This window comes from Mauremys reevesii, linkage group 16 (genome assembly GCF_016161935.1).
Source record: "Mauremys reevesii isolate NIE-2019 linkage group 16, ASM1616193v1, whole genome shotgun sequence".
Lineage (NCBI taxonomy): Eukaryota > Metazoa > Chordata > Testudines > Geoemydidae > Mauremys > Mauremys reevesii.
Window position 1 is genome coordinate 40492117 of NC_052638.1, and position 16408 is coordinate 40508524.

Below are 16408 nucleotides of genomic sequence, written 5' to 3' on the forward strand. Positions count from 1 at the left end.
TGGTCACTGTTTTTAATGTACAGGTGAACAAAATATATGTGGTTTTTGTTTGATTTTTGCAAAATTCTGGACCAAAGCTAGGCTGGCTGTGCACCCGGGCTATCTGCTAGTCCCTGTGGGGGCACTGGATCTGGTTTTATTTAAAGGGGAAGCAGAGGAGAATGGGAGTCCAGACTTCATGTAGCTAAACCTCAGTCATTCACGCCTGGCTCACATCTCCCTGTGGTTTCAGGGAAGTGAGGCTTTGCACTACTCTGTATAGTTCTGAGCTGGCTGGGTTTACACACCAGGGGCCATCATTTACCCCTTTGCACCTGCCTGTCATCTCCTCCCAGTCCTCCATCACTAGGCATGTCCCTCATTTGGTGCCACGTACCGCATATCCTGCCAACCAAACTCAGCCCTGATGTAAGCGGTCGCAACACATATTGAAGTCTGAATGCTCATTTGCAGTCACTGGGAGCTGCACTTGCTTACCCCAGCTCTGAAATTGGCCTCAAGCCTCTAGCTGATGCCTGGCTAGAGGCTGACTTTCCATCAAAGTCTCCCTAGGGCCTTTTGAATGTTCTGCTGAGTTTGCAAGATGTCTGACTCCGAACGTACAGGGAGACAGAGATGTTTGCCTCTGGGTATTGTCCTGATCATTCTTCTAGTGTGAGTCCAAACAGCTGTCCCCATCTCTCTCACACTGCCCCTTTGCCCAGCCTTTCAGTCTGTTTTTTCCATAGCCCGGCTGGAAGTTTCAGAGTACTGGAAGAGAGACTGCCTGTCCTTTGAGCAGCCCCTGTGCTAATGGGACGGAACGAAGAGATAGCTTTGTTTGTTGATACTTAAAGGTATCTCCAGTCTGTCCCATTGCTAACAGACTATTTCCAATGGCAAAGTGCAGCAGCGTACAACTGTAGTTGTCAGGAAGTGACCGCGCTGGGAAGTGTGGGTGCTGCTTTGAATGCATGTCTCCATAGATAAAATCACTGAGATGCCAGGAGTTTAATATCATTATTACGTGGAAGCAGCCAGCCTGAGCAGCATGACTTTATAGTCCATGGCTGTGCTGTCCGCCAGGTGCTAGTCACCTGATGAGCTCAGAGGCTCTCACTATGCACCTGTTCTGCTGGAAACGGCAGTGGCCTTGGCAGAGACCGAGAGAAAGTGTGTGTATGTCCTAAATTAACAACAGAATTTAACTCCTTCCTGCCTGCAGTGACACACTGAAAGCCTCAACTAATGCGTGTTCCTGGACTGACGTGCTGGAGCCTGGGTGCTGGGTGCACATTTGTTTAATAATTTATATCACCAGAGAGTATTTCAGTGAAACATGCTTAAAGTAGAAAAGACCCAAATCCCCATCTCCCCCCGACAATCAAAGGGAAACATGAGCGTTGCTTAGACGCGATGAAACGCGGGATCTGGTTAGCTGATGAGGCTCCTGAGCACCATGGCTCCGACGCCAAGACTGCTGGGTTCCAACCCTGGTTCCGCCACCTCAGCAAGTCACTTCCCTTCTTTGTGCCTCGGTTCCCCCCTTTTGTGAAATGGGGATAAAAAGATTTACTTCCCTCCCTCACTGGAGGATTAAGAGCCATAATTAACATGTGCTGAGGACTTTGAGATCCATGTGCTTAAGCCAGGGGTGGGCAAACTACAGCTCGTGGGCTGGAACCGGCCCCTCAGGGCTTTGGATCCGTACCACGGGATTGCCCGCAGAGGTGCTATGGGCCCCACGCCGCTCTCAGAAGCGGCCAGCACCACGACGTCCCTGCAGCCCCCGGGCAGGGGGGCAGAGGGCTCCGTGCGTTGCCCATGCCTCCAGGCACCGCCCCCCGCTGCTCCCATTGGCCAGGAACGGGGAACCGCGGCCAATGGGAGCTTTGGGGGAGGTACCTGGAGGTGCGGCAAGGGCAGAGCACACGGAGCCCTCCGTCCCCCTCCTCCAGGGGCTGTAGCGCTTCCTGGAGTGGCACGGGGCCGGGGCCAGGGCAGGCAGGCAGGAAGCCTGCCCTGGCCCCAGTGTGCACCGCTGCCACCCCGGTGCCGCTTTAGGTAAGCAACGCCAGGTTGGAGCCCGAACCCCGCCTGCACCCCGTCCCCCCAACTCCCTGCCTTAAGCCCCCTGCCTGCACCTCTCATCCCTCCTGCACCCCAACTCCCTGCCCTGAGCCCCCTCATACACCCCAGACCCCTCCTCTGCCCCAATCCCCTTCCTGCACACCACACTCCCTCCCACACCCCCACCCCCCGCCCCGGCCCCGCATACAATTTCCCCACCCAGATGTGGCCCTCAGCCCACCTCTGACTTAAGCCAAAAGAAAAGGAAGTCAGGCAAGGGCAAAGTAATGAAAAAAGGCAGATAGGTAAGAGTTAAAGAACAATGAACATGGCAGTCAGGTAGGGGTTAAAGAATGAAGCCCACACAACATAGGAAAGGAGGTTGCTTCCCATCCTTCTCCATTTATTTATGTATTTGATTTTGATTGATAAATCCATCCATAAGCTCCCATCCTAGCTCTGGGCACTGCTAGATGTTTTGATGTTGATAATGTGAAAAATGACCAAATGTCACATAATGGCTGGCTCATCCCACTCTAGGAAATAAACACTCAAAGCAGCCATAACAATGTAATAAACACTTGCACAGTCTCTGCTTCGACACGGGGCAAGGACCTCTCCTATATAAAAAGCAGAGTGCTCTTCAGTGGTACTATACAAATAATAATGCTGCTGCTATAGAAATGTAACTCCTGGCCATTATAGGGACATCAGGCTGTGCTGAAAGATGTGTCCCTTACGTGCATTGTACACTACATTGGAGGGCATGCAGAGGGTTAGGGATGAGTTTGGTGGTGTCAGCAGGGCTGGAAGTGACTAACTGTGGGGTGTGCTAATAAGAAGCTGTGATGGTTAAGCCCACAATGATCCTCTGACCCTGTTCCCCATGAGAAGGTGATCCCTCTGACTGTGTCCACGAGGCAGCCACACTTCAGCTGTGCCGTATGAATAATCAGAACTATCCCATCCTCTCTGCTTTCCGGAAGCAGCAAAAAGAGGCTGCATGTGTCAAGTAAATTGTTTGCTACAGATTATTTTCTTAGCTGTACAAAGGGTTACAAGGTCGTTGCCTTGTCCTGCTTGTGTTTGGCCATCTCATCCTCAGGAAGCAAGGCGACAGAGTTCCTTTGAGCCATTTGTTCCCAATGCCATGCATAGCTGGCCTCATCTTGTTAAATGCAAGAGAGGTTGTGTTGTTTTCTGTTAAATAGTCTCCCTTCAGACACTTTTGTGCTTCCTGCTGAAGGGAAGGATGCAAACAGAACTCAGAGACATCTCTCAAAGATTAAATACTATCTTGTCCACCACAGATGGTACAGAGGGAAGGGTATGGGGTGTGTGGTAGTGTTGGATGGTGAGGGAACATTCCCACTGTGCAGTGTGGTAACTGTGTAATATTGCAGCGAGGGGACTGATGTAATTTGCAAAGTTGGTTTCTGGCATGCCCTGAAGATCAATAATCTACTTAGCTGAAACTTTGCTGCATCTCTTTGTTCCTTCTTTTTTTTTTCCCTTTCCCTTCATTAGAGTGTTGGATTCCATTTGTACATACGGCTCCATCAGTAGGATTTCTTTTAACCCCAGTGATTATCTCTAGTCCTCTCTGCTCTGAGCGGGAAGAGTCTGAGAAGAGCAGTTCTGGGTTGGGTTTGTTGTTGGTTGACTCTTCGGATCACTTCCTGCCAATGCCGGCTGTTTATCGACGCACATCACCTAGATTTCCTTCTCAGAATCAACTCCACGGCTCTTGGTTTCTTCATCGCTGTTGGCCCAGGGCTGTTCACACAGAGCTCCCAGAGTGTTGCTGGAGAGCCAAGGCACTGCATTACATCTCTTTCCTGGACATGTTGCTGAAGAGTGACGTGGTACCTCGTATGGCAAAGGCCAAAATAACAGGTTTTGCTTTGATAGTTTTCATTTCTCCCCATAATAAATTCTCAGCAGATGTGGCATAGCTCATTAACCTGGCAACCCCAGTGACTGTGTCACCGAAGCCCCTCTGACGTGCTGGGGTGTGATGGGAATGTAAAGTTAAAGGAGATTTCCTGCAGGCGTCCTCTGAGAGGAACCTAGGTGCTTCAGGCAGTGCTGGTTCAGTAGGTGGAGCGTCCCCTCTGAGGCGGTCCTGAACAGGTGCTGGGAGTGCAGTGTGAAACAAGTAAAGAAGGTCCTGACTCCTTTTAGTATTTAAGCACCCTGAAGCACTTCTGTGAACAGGTGTATAAACCCAGGTGTCATGGCTAAGTCTGGCTCCCTGAATGTCTTATGCGCTTCTGATTTGACGTTGTATTCTTCGCTTCCTCTCCTAAGCAGTTGTGTAGCATTGCTAAATGTTGTTAAACCGCTGCCACATGCCATCTGAGAAGTGGCTTCATTTCAGTGGTTGGTAAAGCGATCCCTAGACATCCCTCACTAGGAGCTGCGGGGGTTCGTGTTTCTTTGAGATCTTTGGAGGAGAGTTGCAGAATTGCCGGTTCTGATTATTAGAATGGATCGGTTTCTGGTCTTTTGTGACAGCGGCAGCTCTGAACCTGTTGCTGCTATAGACGAACTAGGCCATCACCACCATCGTGGCCATAGCACTTGCACAAGAAGCAGTCACTGAATGATTATCTGCCCAAGGCAGCTGCCCGTTATGCCTGTGGGGTTGAGCCAGCCCTGGGTTAGACGTATATGCAGTGCTAATTCAGTGCTGAGTGTAACCAGAGAGGTTAAGAGGAAGAAGACGACTATCCTGGCCTTCTAACCCCCCACTAACGCTTCCTCTTTAGACTTGGGTGCTTCCTTCCTACTTTTCTTTGGTCCTGCACCTGTGACCTTTGCTCACCCGAGGGCTTTGGCTTCCCCTGTGGCGTGGATAGGAAAGGGTTACTTTTTCCCCCCAGTGAGTATTTCGGTTTGTTTTGTTCCGTGCAATGCATATTTCATACGCTGTAGCTTCCCAGCTGGCACAAGCCTGTAAACCCTGTAAGCGTAACGGGTATTGTCTCTCTCTCTCTCTTTTTATTTATTTATTTGGGGGTGGGGGGAGGGTTTTTTTCTTCCAAATTGCTCACTTACGTGAGAGCCAACCCCCAGTCCCTGACAATGGGGGTCTGTCAGTAGATAAATGGCTTCACAGCTGTATATAATGCTACACTCTAACCAGGGCTTTTATGGCAAGTGATTTTCTTATGATGAGGCTGCAAAGAGAGCTACGCGGGACGTACGGGTCGCGAGGAGCTGGCAGCCGGAGGACGCTCCAGCAGTGGGGCTTTGCTTCCCTTTTTTCAAGATTGTAATTAGCTCGTTGCTTATCCATATGCAAGCTGTCGTTCTGGATGGGAAGCGGCGCTGCGCTGGCCATTCCTCCCCACACAGCCGCCAGTGTCTCCTGGCCCCTCCCCCTGGCCCCCCCTTCAGGTCTCTGCCATCTGTTAGGAGCATGCTGACTGCTACCTACACCTACGTATAGGCACAGAAGAGGAGCTGCAGGGTTGTGGGTCGTCGCCAGACACCAGATAACACATCCCACCACCAGGGGCTGCCCCCTCTGCCTTCACTGTGTCAGCGTGTCCAAGAGGTGTGTCTCTTGTTCGTATTGATCTAAAATCTTCACAGAGTCAGGGGAGGGGCTGCTTGGTTACCAGGGTATCTGACACCCCCTATGAAGAGCTCACCTGGGAAGAGTACAGGCTTCCTTTCAAGGACCAGTCCTGCAAGATACTGAGGGCCTGAGCGCCCTTAATGCCAGTCAAGATGATGGTGCTCACCACCTTGCAGGATTGAGCCCCAGATGAGAGCATGGTCAGAAAAGTATCTTTGCGTGATTGGTTCTGTCTGTCTCTGGCCCCTGGGAGCGTAATGTCTGGCTCTGCTCTCTTTGTATGGTCAGTTGCATCTCCTGCCTTTTCTGACAACAGTAAGTTCTTGCTCCTTCTCTCTCCAGCTAGCCCTGCAGAGCCAACCCAGCTCTGGGAGAGGGAGCTGGGGTCTCCCCTGATTACATTCTGAATGCAGATTCCAGATTCCTGGTGTTGAGGTGTGTAACGGAAGGTCTCAGGGAGTTTGCTGCACTGACCACTAAAAACAACATTTTTACACTTCTAACCTGTGCAGCTTTGAGCAGGAATCATTGAGCGGCAATCACACCTGGAGCCCCACAGTGCCATTTGTCCAGGCACTGGACTCTAAAAGGCCACCCGTCCTTTCCAGCATGCCCAGGATGCCTTGGGCTGTGTGCATTCGAGAGGGAAAATGCCCTCTGAGATTGCTGATTTCTTTAAGGGGCCTCAGTTTACAAAGCCGTAAACCGTATTTCTAAATGAATGTTAAAAATGAAATTGGCTGTTTATACTTTAAGACAGAGGGGAGTTGCCACCCCACCGGGGAGCAGATATTGGCAGGCCATGTATTTTACTATCCTGAAAGCTGGCTAGGTTGTTCTCCCTTCTAGCTGCCCTGGGACACATTTTTGACACATGTGCAGTGCTTTTCTTTTATTAAACATGGCACTGACTGCGAATGAAGGAAGTGTATTTTTCCTTCTCTCGGGAGGTCAGTGTTACGGATAGAAGGCGGGGCCAAACTTTTCCGTGTGGGGATGAGTTATAGTTTGGAGGGGACAGCCATTTTCTGTATGTTTCAGCAGAGTGCACCAGTCTGTTCCTTGAAGCATGGCGTGGAAGGGGGGAGCAGTCTTCTCCTGTGTAGATGGACACGTCAACCTGTGGGTTGAAAGCAGAAGCCTCTTCCTCTGAGGGAGTGATTTTGTGAGTGGGTGGAAAGAAGAGAAGCCTCTTTCTGGGGAAGGTGGTCATGTGATGATGGCAGCTTGCAGGGCTCGTTTAAAATGAAAAGGAGACTATACATGATCTCCATGAGAGACGATCCTGCATTCGTCTGCTCAGCTGCAATTGGGTAGAGTTGCAAAGCTCCCAGTAGCAGCTCTATTAAGATGCAGTAGTTCTGGAAGCTTGCAAGCACCTGTGTGGATAGTGCTCTTTGAGGTAATGTTCGTAACTGAAATACCTTCCCAGCCTGACACTTGCATGGTATTTCTGTTTACGAAAGCCAGTGGGAGCTGCAAACCCCATCACTGTTGGGAAATCTTTAGGCATTTTTAAAGAATATTGTTTGCTGGGCGTTATTTGTGATACGTTGCATATGGCTTTTGCATTAGGCCAGACGTCCCCTCTGCTATTGGGGTGCAACAGACAGCCTGGGAGTCAACTAGAGAGGGAGCTAGTCCCCGGCTCACTGGTTGGTAGAGCAAGGGAACGAAGTGTGGTTATGGGACGGGAGTTGGAAGTCAGGACAGAAGGAGGAAATGTGTAAGAAACTCCACTTACTGTAGTTGTCCTTTATTCTGTTAAGGAGGCTTGACCTGTAGAACATGGGCCTTGGCTCCGATTATTCACTGTATCCCTGAACTTCCCCTGCTAGCACAATCCGCATTGTGCAGTGTGAGGAAATCCCAGAGCGCATTGGTCCTTGCTGGTGTTATTGGGGTTACGCTCTAGGCCACGGAGCTTTTAATGCAGCTCTCCAATGATTCCCAGCCATTTTTCAAGCCCTGCAGGAGTCCCCTTGTGCTAGAACATAAACATTTCATGTCTGAGAGAGAACTTGTTTTTCATCGTTGCTGGTGACTGCTCTCTAGACACAGACTTTAAGAACAGGATTTTCAGCGTAGATACAGAATTTCTTGCACAACTTCTGTAACTGGCATTTTGCAATGATATTGATGGCCAGTGTGACACCGGCTTTTATTTGAGACCTCATGTGGTACCCTATGGTGCAGCGGCGTGTACATGCCAGACCCAAGAGAGCCCTGTAACCCCTCTGCACCCCCTTTCCAGTTGACAGTAAGAGGTTCTTGGGTCACAGACTGATCCTTGCTGGAGTTAGGGGGTAACGCTCCAGGCCACTGAGGGTTTCATGCAACTCTCAAACAATTCTCATCCCTTGTGATCTGAGACCCATTCAGAAAAATCAGACTGCGGATTTGCTTGTTTAAAGTTTCTCTTGTCCATGTTGTGAGTGAATTTAGTGCGAGTGAAAGGGAGGGGCTGCTAGCACTGGCTTGAGCCAGGCATGTTGTGGGTAGGCAGACAGTGCAAGAGGAAGTAACTTGAAGTGCCTGCATTTAACTTACTGTGAGCAAGGCAGGAGAAGGTGAGTCCTTGGGATGGATTTGAGCGAGGACCAGGTGGTGACTTGTTGAATTGGGGACATTCTGGTTGGTAGACAAGGAAAAAATCCTCAAGGATGGGGAAGGGAGCTGAGCGGGCATTGAGACGGGGGTCACTGGCAGAATGGGGTTGGGAAGTGGGTGGAACATGGCCTGAGTTGTGTTTTCTTGAAGATGGGCTGGGATGAGACTTGTCAAACTCACGCTTGTGACCTAGCTCAGATTGCAAAGGTCGGTTTACACGTTGACCTGCAGCATATCCTGTCTGTCCTCCTCAGCTTCACAGTGAGGCTTCTGAAAAGCAGCAAAGAGTGGCAGGATGTTAATTGATTCTCTGCCTGGTTCTCAGAGAGACTGGCTGCCTGCCCCCAGCGCGGAATCAAAACAGGCATTGCAAGTGCACCTCAGAAATCTCTCTCTAATGAACGGCGCATGGGAAGTGGGAAGATGTGCTGACATCTCGCCTCATTTATTATTTTCTGAAGACTGCGAACAAGAAAGACAGCACTATGGAGCATGGAGCTGTTGGCATTTCTGGAATAATATTACACTTCTCATTTATGATATTAATGTAGATCAAGAAGTTTTTTGTCCATAACATAATTGCAAAGATGATTGACTTTTCTCAGTCTTGGTTGTTTACTGTGGTTCTTGCGAGATCATCTGGCATGAATCAGTGCAGTAACTTTTAAAGATCAGCATCACTGGAAAACATTTTGTGTTTCAAACATAGTAGCAGTTGCTGTAAGCGCAGGGTTTGTTTTTAAGTGAAAACGCTGCGAGTCAGTCTTGCTTTTGCCCCTTTGCTTTTAAATTTATAACCTTCCAAAATGAAAAGTAAATTGATTGTGTTATTCCCAGTCCTTTTATGAAGAGTTAACATGGCAAAAACAGATGTGAAATGTGGCCTTGTAGATTAGTCTGGGTTTGGGGTTTTTTTGCTCTATGTTCTCTCCCTACGGAGCAGAAATCTGCCTTCCTCCAGCAAGAAGAAAATTGCCTCTTGCTTGCCTTCTGCAGGATGCTGCAGGACTCAGTGCTCACAGAAAAGATAATGATTGCACAAAAACATGGAACTTAATGGGGAATGTTTAATTATGAATGTATCTGTGTGAAATCTGATTGCCTAGGAGACTGGTAATATGCTAGCAAACCTTTTACCACTAGGACATCAGCTGAAACCTGGCCCAGGTAGATGGTGATTAAAAGGTACTGTCTGATAGCTGGTTTCTGCAAATGAGTTAATGGTCTCAGACCACTTTGTAGAGGACAGGAGCCTGCATCCCAAAACCACAGCCACAGTTGGCACCCTCGGCGAGAGGCTGGTGATGGAATGAGCCGTGCACTCCGTCCTCCCTTTCTACAGATGGCACTTTCAGGCAGAGTTCACCGCTCCAGCATGCCCCTTTCACAGGGGGAGGTTGGCTCTCTACTCCTTTGGCCCTCCAGTAGATGCTGGGAATGAAGACCCATCGAGCTGGCTGGCTGTGCAAAGGGAAATGGGAGGCTAATACCTCCTTGGTCTGGACTTACATTGGGCTGTCTGTATAGCTAGGCTGGGGAGGGGTTAGTAGGTGGTGGCTAGGCATTACAGTAAGGGTTTCATGTATTAGTAGCATGCTGGTCTGCAGTCACTCTTGGCCTTGGGAATCTTCAGATTAGTTAATGCCCTTTTGAGGAGCTGGAGAATGTCTCCAGGGGGCAGAATGCACGGAAGCTCTTCGGAAAGGATCGAGGTGTGGAGCAACATGGTAAACGAGGCTTTGCATAGGCTCTGCCTGCTTTCCCGCCCAGCTCAAGAGCTTGATGGTGGATGTGGCAAGAGGAGGTGGGTAACAGGGAGAAAGTCATTGAAATAAAATGTTGAGCTCTAAAACTAGGCCTTGTGGGCAAACGTTGCTCTGCAGGTGTAGAAATCGAGCTGAGCGTGCAGAAGCGGCCACTGAAATAGAAGCAGCCATTGGCTAGTGAGCTCCCAGTACTAAAGACTTCTTACAGCTCCTCTGGGTGGTATTATGGGCCAAATGCAGCTCTTTTCTGCAGTGGCATATGGTTAATTAGTGTTCTGTGTGATACAGTGCATAGAGACAGCTCTGTGGCCAGTATTGTACAGCCATACCATGTACAGTAGGTACAAAGGGTCTGAGCTACAGTTCTCGCTCTGTTACAAATAGTTTTTTTCCCCCATGGTCTAATGTTTTAAAAAAAATAAGAAGTTGTGAGAGTGTTAGTAAAATAACTATAGCACGTGTCCTAATTTTTGTCTCCCTATTAGACACTTAAAAAAAGGCAGGATTGCTTAATGATTTCTTGGTTCAAAATAACTTACTTACAAATGTAATGTGAGGAAACACCCCAAGCCTGGCTAGCCAGCACAGTACAGTAATGATTGTGGAAGTGGGACTGTGTTGTTAAGAATCATTTTTTTCATATTTAAATTATCTTGCTGCTTTTTTTCATGTTGTGTCAGTGATCGTGGAGGGCACAGCTGGTGCATTTATGACATATGTCCCACTAGAAAACATCGGCATTATAACTGTCTTCGGTTACTGTGTGCTGAGATGATGTTGCCTTCTGTGCACAATGCCTGAGTTTGAATCTCAGCAGGTCCTAATTAGCATAGGCAGATTCTCCGGTAATGCAGGTTTCTCTTCAAGGTCACTATTTGGTAGCACTCTGTGTTGCATGACACTCATCGTACTGTAATTATAGAGGAACTTGTCTATAATTACTTCTTATCTAGTGAAAGACTCAATTTCCAGTGAAAGAAAAGGAAAGTCCAGAACTGATTCAGTGCAGTGCACTGTAGAGCTGGTAATGCTGCTTACAGTGATTTTTTTCTGTGGGTGGGGAAGTCTCTCATCTGTGTAAGATGTTCCCACTGTGCTCTGTTATTAATGAGAAGCATCAGCTTGAACACTGGTCCCATCCTGCTTTCAATACATTCCATGTCCATAAGTGAAACATGTTTATATTGTGTTTGAGGCCTGAATATTTTGAGATCAGTGAACTAGGCCAGGAAGCAAGGAGGAAGTAGGATGTAGACCATCTCACTTACAAAGGACTGTATTGCTACAAGGAAGTTTCGAGGGACCTGCAGCTACAGCCCAGACCACACTTACACAGAGCTCGTCTCACAAACGTACACAGCACCTAATGTGCAACTGAATCCGGGAAGTGCTGAGCCGGACGTGCAGGGTGATGGATGAGGAAAGCAGGGGGTTGGTGCTGAGAGGTAGAGTCTGGGGCGAGGGATGGTATGTATGGAGGGGCATGGAGAGGCGGGTAGGAAACCATGGTGACAAAGTGCGAGGAGGAGGTGGGGGTGCACATGGAGTTGTGCTCAGTGGTTTTGGTTTGAGGGCTGCAGCAGAGGGAGGAGTGGGGGGTGCACTGTAGGGTGTGAAGGCACTGGGCACATAGAGAAGAAGCAGGTGGTGTGGAAAAGAGGCAGGGGAGAAAGGACAGGAGACGGGGGACACCAAAAAGGACAGGGGAGGCAGATTCTTTATCCATGTGAAATGCCTAAAATGTGGTAGATGTGAAGTGCTTCAAGCTTTTTTCTACTTCCAAAGCTTTCTTCTCATCCCTCCCATCCCCCTCCACTGCTCACCCCTCCTCCTGCCCCCACCCTCCAGGTGTAACACACCCATACCTATCATCTATGGACATCATAAAGGCTTCCAGAGGGGATTGCTGCTTTCACGGGCCTCACAAGATCTCTTGGAGCTGGCCTTTCCCCGTGAGAAGATTTTATGAGGCCTATCAAACAAGACTGCCCCGCCTGCAGGCTATGGACTGTGGGCCATATGCATCCAGCGCTTGTTTGGGAAAAGGGTGCCTGTAGACCCTTGGTGAGGAGTGGCTGGAGGGCGTTAGCGGGACTCCACTGAAACACACATTCAACTTTTGCACTTTGTGTGAAAAGCCTGTCTTTGGTACTGTGCAATGCCCCTTTGCTCCATAGTGCAAGGCTACCTCTAATGAAAGGTCTAACTCCATTAACGTCCATTAGAAACTCCTCTCCGGTGGTTCCCTCCAGAGAGGGGCAGCGTGCATCAAGTGGGAACTCCCACCTATTTACAAACCACTGTTGCTTCTGGCTAATGAAGAGGTAAAATGGAAGCATTGAAAATACGCATTTTATAATCACCCACATTTATTCCTTCAGAGGATTTATTACAACCTTTTATTTTTATGTGTGGAAAATGTAATCTTATCTAGTGCGTCGGCAGGTCCAGTTCAATTTGCTGAATCCGGTTTACGGTGGAAAGCTATCAAACGCCAGCCTTCGAGGGCACGCTGTCTGAATGTTAAAGTTGCTAGAATACAAAGCAGTTGAAACGCGCATTAAAATATGGCACTTGGAGAATAGGATATCTATGCAATTAGCAATCGGATGCTTTCAGCAGCTGCGTGTAACTTAGATCCAGTGTATCAACAAAGGATACCTTTGAGATTTAACAGAGTGAGGAGCTAGCTGTATGATGCTGCGGTGAAAGCCCAGAATTTGAAACATGTAGCAGTGTGTTCGGCTTGGTGAGTACCTATGATTTGGGCCTGTGGCGAAGGTGAACAGTTGTAACAGATAAGTGCCTTGAACCCTGAATTTTAATTTATGCTGTTTTCCAGCAACATTAGCTGCTGGCTCTCAAGTGGTTTGCATCCTCTTTGGACACTGGGGAGCAGTGCCAGTGACATTCTGAGTTCAGCAAGCAAAATCCTATTAAGATAACGTCACGGCCTTTCTGTTTTACTGTTTGCAAGCCAGCCATAACATCATTAAATTACACAACAGGGAGGTGCCTGCTGCCAAGGAGCTCTGCTCTAGATAAGATGTGGGTTGAGCCTCTGCCAAAATTTCAGTTGATATGACAAGAAATTTGGAGCCTGTTCAAGGTTTGATTCATGCAAGAAGGAGCAGTGTGCAGGTAAATACTATGCTGGATTGTTCACTCATGCAGCTAAAGATATACGCCCTCCCTTCCTTTTGGGACATGGCAGGTGTTCTGCAAAGACCTTTTATAAGGACAGGTAAAAATGCCCAGGCACATTCCTGCACTGCAATGCAGCACAGCTTATTCTTTGTAGCGTGCTGGACGGGTTGTGCCTAAAGAGGTTGATGTTGCCTGATTTACATCAGTCTTTGTTTCAGCATCTAAGAAAAGAAAACATCAAATCAAATCAAGTAGGAGCAGCAGAAGAACCAAATGCAGCTACTAGGGAGTTTGAAAGTCATTCTCAGTGTCTCCTGTATCCACCTTTCTGGAACTGAGGGGTAACCTTTCAGCTGAAGGACTTGACTTCAGGGGCTCAGACCATTAATTAAATGCATGTATGTGGGGATAATATATATTCTGTCTTTTAGATTTTTAGCTGAGATGTAGCTTCAAGTGCTTAGATCCAGTTGAAATTCAGACTGGTTTTATTGGAGCATGTGTGTTGAGAAATGTTTATTTTTAAAGCCAAAGTGACGCTGCTTTGGCATCATTTGTAAGAAGCTGTGTTATCCAGTGGTCAGAGCCTGGGACTCTACTCTGGGCTGAGTCACTGAATCACTTTGAATAACTTGCTTTGTTGTCTGATGCCACAGCTATACCAGCAGGAAAATGGAGTGAAGAGAGACCTCCTTGTAAAACAACCCATGGCATCTTAGCTGGGATTTCCTAGGGAAATGAGTTACCAAACGTGGTTAAGGAAAGGTCTTTCCGGCGTTTGGCAGCAGAGAACCTTTGTTACCATTTGACAGTTTTGTGGAGATGCTAAGCCTGACTCGCTACACGTTTCAGACTTTATTTCACTTCTTTGGGGACAATGCCCAGAAAGCCCCAACACTGTTGGAGCCAGGTGTCCTGGGTGTATCAGAGCAGCCCCACCGGTGAGAACTGACTTCAGTGTCTTGTCTGTGTTGCAAGAGCTACAGGACCTAAGTGATTTGAAAAACTTCCTTTATGGATATTCATGATGAGGGTCCTCAGGAGTAGATTGTATATGAGCAGAGCCCACAACAACCTCTGTCACTGGATTTTTTGTCTCTTATGCATCTGCATCCTCACAGTTATACAGCCATGTACATTTTAGGGACAGATGAGTTACCATTCTGGCTCAGACTAGTCCAGTCTTGTCTGGCGAACTTCCTGTGATTCCTCAGATTCATGGGGTCGTCATGTTACATTCGTCGCTTCAGTATAGAACTTGCTTATGCAGGTTTGCAGAATGCTGAGGTGTCTGTGTAGCCTTGCATCCTAGAGAAGCTGAAAGGACACCTGCCACTCTCTAGAATATATCGGTTTTCATTTTCTCATGTCCCTTTTCAAAAAAATGAAAGGTTGCACTGACAGCTCTGCCAAGTGAAGTCTTCTAATTATCCACACACCAGGCAGCAGTGCCAGCTTCCCCCATGCTACCGTCCCTCATCCAATAATGTGCTTCATACCTAACCTGGCGGGACCCCAATGGAGTGTGGCGGGGTACAGTTTCCATTCCTGACCTCTCTAAAGAAATTGGATACAGAGCACTGCCAATGGTGGTAGAGTATCAGAGGGTAACCGAGTTAGTCTGGATCTGTAAAGCAACAAAGAGTCCTGCGGCACCTTATAGACTAACAGAAGTATTGGAGCATGAGCTTTCGTGGGTGAATAGCCACTTCGTCAGACGCATGGTGGTGATAGAGGTGCTTGTGCTGTGGACACTAAAGCTCATTCACCAAGCAGCTGTCGGGTGGTAATGCCTTTTTGTCTCTGGTAGTCCAGGCTAAGGTTGAGTAAGTGACCTAGAGACTGTATACCCCCTGGCCGTTTACCAGAAAAGCTTAGGTTTTGGTCTTGCTTTATTTTCTCCCAGGACACAGGTCTGTCAGCAGCTCTGACCCGACGTATTACACTGTGTATTCTGCAGGGTGCTCCCAGAGTATATTTCTCTGGATCTGGTGTTACCTTAATTATCCCAGGGTTACCGTCTTTTGGAGGATGCGGCCAAGCATCCCATGCCAGGTCGAAAGTGAAGCTTCTGCTGCCTTCCCCAGGAGGGCAGGAGTTCGCTTTTTTCCCATGCCAGGCGACAGGTTGCTGGAAGTGCCAAGTGGCACAGCTGGCATCTGGTGTCTTCTGCAGCTGTCATTTCAAAGGCTGAGCCGTCCACCAACCCACAAAATTATCCCGGCTAATCTGGCTGCTGTCACTGCTAGACACACAGACTGGTCGGCAACAGCTCTCTAATGGCCAGCTCTTCTCTCATCATCTTTATTTCACTCCATCAAAGGCTCCGCACTAGACAGGAACTGCCTTGCCAACTCAGGAAGGTTGGGTGTGAGTCTCTGCAGTGCACACCCATGGTGATCTTGGGGACATCGGAAAGGGTGGCTCGAGAGCAATGCATGACACCTGCCCTTGCAGGAACTGTAACACGAGCAGCAAGAGCCTTTTCTTATTGCCAAGGAACCTCCCTCTCCCCCACCCCCACATTCATACTCAATAAACAGCCTTCTCCGCACTGATGGGGAGATGCTGTCATGCTCACATTCGACGGGCTCCTCAGATGATGTCACAGAGAAACCATTCATGCTGCTGCACTGCTACTGCTACTGGCTCCCCAGCAAGGAAGGCCAGGCCGGGCATTTCAGATGCACCATTAGATAAAAGGAAATCTATGAACACCGATCACAAGAAGTTAGAAGACACGACTGATGTCATGGTGTAGGAGATGGCCCGTGGTGCTAGGTGAGAGGACCACAGGAAAAATGCTTGTCAAGCCAATGGAGCTTGCTCTCTGCTGGAGAATTGAGGGCCAAGCTCAGCTGGCCCAGAGAGATACAGACAGTCTCCAACAGGGAAAGAATCCTACTACTGAAAGTGTGATAAGCACTTTCCCCCTTGGAGGACGGTTCAGGAGAACAAATCTATAATCGATGGATATGAACCTGTCTTCCAGGAGAGAGGATTACCTTTAGATTTGGCATTTTGATTTACAAAGTCTGAGAACTGTGAATAACTTTTGCCACCTCCTGAAGTAAGTGTTCATCCCTCCTGTATTTATGTTTCCATGTAGCTCTGAATATCAGAGCAGAACAGGGTATCCATCTTCCAGTCACATCTCTGAACCTAGAAATCATCACAGCATGGAGCAGACAGTTAATCCATGTCAGACGTTGTTTGTTCGGGTTGGAGGATGGGAATGTGGGGCTAGTGG

The 16408-nt window shown here is 48.3% G+C and overlaps 1 protein-coding gene across 10 annotated transcripts in view; it reads left to right on the forward strand.

Annotated features, from left to right (window-relative positions):
• The window catches only part of ACSF3 (acyl-CoA synthetase family member 3), a 104979-nt gene that overhangs the window by 38390 nt on the left and 50181 nt on the right, over positions 1 to 16408 (forward strand). The gene's annotated exons all lie outside the window — the stretch shown is intronic.